A 6,652-nucleotide genomic window follows, 5' to 3' on the forward strand; every position below is an offset into this window, starting at 1 on the left:
CCTGCTCTAATAAAATAAAAAATGAAAATACAAAAAATGAAAAAAAAAAAAAGAAAAATAAATAAATAAATACCAGCAGAAGAAGGATCCTGCTGGTATCCACAAGGCCCCAGAGATTTTACACAAGGTCCATCTTTTTAATTAGAAATGGAACAATAAAGAGCATAACTTTACCCAGTGAGGTCCTAGGCCTAGAAAACACATCCCATGTGTGTTCTGCAAGTGTGGTTGAGAAAATCAGCATTGTGAAATACACAAGGCATAAACATGTATTTTTTTTTAGCCAAATGACATCAGCTTATAATTAGCTTGTTTCACTCAAATGAGTGCAGCATATGGGCACACAGAACAACTTTTCTATAACAAACAGCCTCAAAAGCCTTCAGCTATCATAAAACATATTTAGATGTAGCTGGAGTTTGGATTGAACATGCTGTGAAAATGAAGTTTGATAAACTGGAACTCCCCTGGACGGGCCAGTAATGGAAATCCACTTCTAAAATAACTCTAAAATAACTTCTAAAAGAACCCAGCATTTAAAATCAAGGCAGCACAAACTGCAGAACTTGCAGCACAAAACTGCAGCTGCTCCCTGCACTCCTCGAGCCACCAAAAGGAAAATTCAAGCTTTTTCAAGGGATTGGCATTTCTCCTCCCAGAACTGTGGAAACAGTTTTTATCACTGAATTTTGGAGACTCAAGCAGCAGAGATCCATGCACAAGGCTCATGATGCCATTCCATTGCATTGGGTGTTTGTATTTTTTGATATTATTCACCAAAATGAATTTTAATCTGGGTAGAGTAGAGCAAACACAGCATGTCTCAAGGCCAAAGGGAGGAAGTAATGCTGGTTTTTCTCTCTCTCTCTTAAGCATTTCTGATGCTGCTGAACTGATTATTTCTTTCAATCCTAAAGGCTTTCACGGTTCTTCTATGAGAACAAGTTCTTACTGTAAAAAGAGGGTAAAAAAACTAATCAGTGAAACCTGAACAGAGGTAAAACTCATCAGCACATGCCCTGTTAATTATGAAGTAAAAGTATAAAACAAACACAAAGAGAACCTTTAAAACACCTCACCCTCACCACATTGCAGTGTACAGAGGAATTGAACTCATCAGCACATGCCCTGTTAATTATGAAGTAAAAAATAAACACAAAGAGAACCTTTAAAACACCTCACCCTCACCACATTGCAGTGTGCAGAGAAATTAAACTCATCAGCACATGCCCTGTTAATTATGAAGTATAAAATAAACACAAAGGGAACCTTTAAAACACCCCACCCTCACCACATTGCAGTGTACAGAGGAATTGAACTCATCAGCACATGCCCTGTTAATTATGAAGTAAAAATATAAAATAAACACAAAGGGAACTTTTAAAACACCCCACCCTCACCACATTGCAGTGTACAGAGGCATTGAACACTTCAGGGATGAGGCAGCCACAGCTCCTCTGGGCCTCACCACCCTCACAGCAAAGAATTTCTTCCAAAAATCTGACCCTTTTCAGTTTAAAACCATTGTCTCTGGCTCCCTGCTGCAGAGGCCTGTCCATGTTTCCTCTAGACCCAATTTAGGTGTTGAAAATGTGCTCAAAGTTCTCCTGAAGCCATAAACATCCATTTCAGCCCCCCCAGGTGAGTGAGTAAAGTGAATAATTTTATTTTTTTTTTGCCCCACATTGACCACTTGGATTACAGCTGATTCCAGTGGGGCTGTCATGCCACTTGGGGACTCAGCTTCAGATGGAAATTGTGAATTTTCCGATGAAGAAAGAACACATTGCTCTGTTCTGGGTGCCCAGAAAGGTAATATCATCATTTTTATCTCAAAGGGTGATGCCATCATTTTCATCTCAAAGGGAAATATCATCATTTTCATCTCAGAGGGTAATATAAGAATTTTCATGTCAACCCCAAGTCCTTGACTGAGTCCTGAGCCCCAAATCCTCGGGTGGGCTAAAAATCCAAATCCATGCCTGAAATTCAACTCCCACCCCAGGATGTTTGCAGCACCAACCCTAAGGCTCAGGCTTTCTAGTTCATGGCTTTCCAGGCAAATTAAATATGCTCTCAAACCAAGCCATAACAGGGTATTTATTTCATGGTTATCAAGGCCCTAAATTAAACAGACATCATTATCACTCCCCCACCAATTTAATGCTTGCAGCATGAGGTTATTTTAATTAAGAAAACAGCTCAGCTCTGGCTAAATAAATAAGTGATGTCATTCTTCATTCAGAGCTCCAGATTCTTTGGTGTAAAAACTTCCCTTAGGAGAGGTTTTTGGGACACGGTGGCTCCTCTGAGGCTATTTCCATCTCTCAATTTCTCTAATCTCTTCTTCCTTCCTTCCTCCTGTCCCTTTCCTTCCCTTTCACTATAAACTGGCCAGTGTTTCACTCTAATGCTTCCAGCCTGCCCAACATGCTTTTAGGATTGGGTGGTTGTTGGTTTGTTGTTTTGTTGGGGTTTTTTTCTAACCAGAAATAAAGCTTAATTTAAGGTAATTGCTTCCCCATTTGGAGAGTTTTGCTATTTGCAGGGCCTTATTTTTTTTCCCCTAGTCAAATTAGCAGGAGAAGTTAGTTTTAAAAGTGATAGTTTTCTCCTAAAATTGTTCTTCAGATTAAGGGTAGCGCTCAGAACCAGAAACTTCTCACTCCTGTTGAATTTCTGCATGTCTAGAAACAGAAATGGTGCTATCAGGAAATCATTCAGGGGAGGAAGAGGACAAACAATGACATAGACTTGAGGGAAAATATGTATTTAAGCCTGATCACCAATTAGTATGGGCTTCTAAATAAATTAATCTTTGAATCAGAGGTGTCCAGAGACCTCCCAGGAATCAAAAATGGGCCCATTGGGAAATGTATTTTTCTCTAGAACTGTTTTTTTTTTTTCAGTAACATCTCTAATATGGCATTGAGAACTCACAATCAGCCTTAAGGATTGAACCTGCACTTGCAGTGGAACAACAGCACTTTGTGGTATGAAAAGTGTTAATAAATGCAAATATTCAATTGGAAAATTGTTAATAAATGCAAATATTCAATGGAAAATGTTTATAAATGCAAATATTCAATTGAAAATTGTTAATAAATGCAAATATTCAAATATTCTCCTGTCAGTGGAAAGTGAACAGGACATCCTGAGTGGGAATAATTTCAGAATCCAAGCATCAACACCCTCAGACAGATTCCTTTCTTCTCTTTGGAGTTCTGCCTAAGCTGTGAGGATTCTTTATTATTTTGGGGGTTTGCAACCCCCAAAAGTCTCCTAGTTTTAGGGGAAAACTCTCACTTTTAAAACCAACTTCTGCTAATTTGGCTGGATGTGTGCCACTGGTTTGGAGCACTGCTGAGCTGGCAGTTTGCATGTGAGCATTAAAGTCAGCCCACATCCAATTTACTTTTAAGCTACACAGCCCTCAAATCTGTAATTCTGGTGCCATCAGCCTGTATTTACTGAAAAACACCACTATTATTTTGAAGTATGTGTTATGTATAGACATGGGGAAAGATCTTGAATTTATTTGTGTGCTTCTCTGCAAAAAGTGGAAATATAAATTTTAATATATATGTAGTATGCAGGTAGAATGACACAGGGTATTCATGCAAATGTGTTTTTTATGGGTGGTCTTTAGGGAAATGACAGTTATGGAAAAATTTATTTAGACCTGGCTCTTCAGGGAGACCTCACACACAAGTCTGGTCCAGAAAACTTTAAAAAACCAAAAACAAACGAACAAAAAACCCCCAAAACAAACAAAAAATGTAAAAAAAATTAAAATTAAAACAAACAAAAAAACCCAAACAAACCCAAAAAACCCTCCCATAAGTAAAGAAACTCATGTCCAAGAGATAACTGCAATTGATATGGGTTTCTGTGGAGCTGTACTGATTTTTAATATCTAGCTCTTAATACAGTATTTAAATTCACCCAGATTGAGTTTCTGCAGTTTAAAAAAGATCTTTTATGTATGAAAGGGCCAAAAAATACATACTAATCAACCAGAATAAACATATTTAGCAGCAATAGCAGAAGGATTCTTCACATCTGCAGCTGGTGGCAGTTTAAAAATAGGTAATTTTCAAAAATTTCACTCTGAGTTACTGGGCAGTATGCAGACATCCTTAGCTCCCAAAAGCACATACATATAAAGGAGATATATATATAAAGGATATATATATATAAAGGATATATATATATATAAAGGATATATATATATATATATATATATATATATATATATATATATATATATATATATAAAGGATATAAATATAAAAATTAAAAAAATATATATATATATATAAAGGATATAGAGGATATATGGATATATAGAGGACATAGATAGATAGATATAGATATAGAGGATAGATATCCAGGATATAGATGTGAAAGAAATAAATGGAAGTGGAAGAGGATAAATACATTGGAATTTTGTGGTAATATATTAAGGAAGAAAAGCAGTTGGAATCTTGGTGAGGCAAATCAGAAAAGTTTAAATGGATCTGACTTACTGAGTCCATTTTGTTGGACTGACCAAAGCTTGGTGTTCTGTGTCCTAAATTACAATATCTGGCAAGAAAAAAAAAATTGGGGTTTGTCTTTGATCCTCAGTTCAAGCAGACTGAGAAAATCCCTTCATAATTGGTTAATAGCTCACGGGGCTGAAATTGTTCTTGTAGCACAATCTGTGGGAACAGCACAGGAGAAACATTTCCTGCAGAAGGAATGCTGAAGTTTAATTACCACACATCACACGAGGGAGAATTTCAATGTTTAGGGCCCTGGGTTCAGGCAGTTACCAGGAGCTTGTAGTGGAATATTGCTGCTTTATCCCAGCCTCTGCTGGGCCAGAGAACAGCAGAGGGGCCTCATTCTCATGATGGGGAAGGAGGAATTTCTCAGCCCTTATCATCGTGTACATGGCCATGCCAGGCACTTTAATTAATAACTGTCACATCTTGTCATTTATCATCACCCAGACAGGAGGGAAGGACCCTTCCATGGGCATGCTGCACAAAGAAATGAAAGTTTTCTCCCCCAGTCTCACGGGTTTGCTGCTGTCACTCACTTGTGTTGTCCTTCCTGCAGCTCCAAGGATTGCATCTCACCTTGCTCCCAGGGCTGGGCAAGTTGAGTTCACCAGGAAACATTCAGCACTAGATTTTAAATGTAAAAACATTAGATTATTGAGTTCACCAGAAAACATTCAGCACTAGATTTTAAATGTAAAAACATTAGATTATTGAGTTCACCAGAAAAAAAATTAGCATCTAGATTGAGTTCACCAGAAAACATTTAGCATTAGATTTTAAATGTAAAACCATTAGATTATTGAGTTCACCAGAAAAAAATTAGCATCTAGATTGAGTTCACCAGAAAAAATTCAGCACTAGATTTTAAATGTAAAGTCATTATTGTTGAGTTCACCAGAAAACATTTAGCACTAGATTTTAAATGTAAAACCATTAGATTATTGAGTTCATCAGAAAAAAATTTAGCATTAGATTTTAAATGTAAAACCATTAGATTATTGAGTTCACCAGAAAAAAATTAGCATTAGATTTTAAATGTAAAACCATTAGATTATTGAGTTCACCAGAAAACATTCAGCACTAGATATTTAATGTAAAACCATTCTATTATTAGATTATTGAGTTCACCAGAAAACATTTACCACTAGATTTTAAATGTAAAATCATGATATTATTAGGTTATCGAGTCACCACAACACATATAGCACTAGATTTTAAGTGTAAAATCATCACTATATATATATACATATAGCACTAGATTTTAAGTGTAAAATCATTAGATTATTGACTTTACCAGCAAATATTTACCACTAGATTTTAGATGTACTACAAGGAAGGCTGTGTCATGAGCAAAGAAATGCAGAAACACCACAGTCAGATAGTGGTGTCAAAAGAAGCTTTTTCACTGACTTTAAATGTTATCAGGGCAATCTCTTATTTTCATATCACAAAGCTAAATGCTAATTAATTCATGGAAGTAAATTGCTCATCTTTCTTTGGAATCACACAGAGGAACACTCTGGGTACTGAGGGAGATTTTGCTCCCAACAGTCAGGCCTAAAAAACTTTCTCTCTGTGAATGCTTTGATCCTTTAATAATAATTTGCAGGGAAAACAAATTCCAGGTGAAATGAGAGAGGCAGAGTGATAGACTCCCAAACACAATGCATTTTTGGTAAATAAAAATAAAGAAATTCATTAGATGTACTCATCACAGGGTGGAAAACTTAGAGTTTAAGGGTTTAGAATATAGCAATAAATATAGAGCAAGATGGAGGTTTTAGGGTGGAGGATGATCCTTCTTCTTCTTCTTCTTCTTCTTCTTCTCCTTCTTCTTCTTCTTCTTCTTCTTCTTCTTCTTCTTCTTCTTCTTCTTCTTCTTCTTCTTCTTCTTCTTCTTCTCCTTCTTCTCCTTCTCCTTCTCCTTCTTCTCCTTCTCCTTCTTCTTCTTCGTCTTCTTTTTCTCCTTCTTCTTCACCTTCTTCTTTTTCTTATTCTTCTTCACCTTCTTCTTCTTCTTCTTCTTCACCTTCTTCTTCTTCTTCTCCTTCTCCTTCTCCTTCACCTTCTTCTCCATGGGTTTGGGTGGTTTTGTGTAATTG

This window comes from Agelaius phoeniceus, chromosome 26, assembly GCF_051311805.1.
Source record: "Agelaius phoeniceus isolate bAgePho1 chromosome 26, bAgePho1.hap1, whole genome shotgun sequence".
NCBI lineage: Eukaryota > Metazoa > Chordata > Aves > Passeriformes > Icteridae > Agelaius > Agelaius phoeniceus.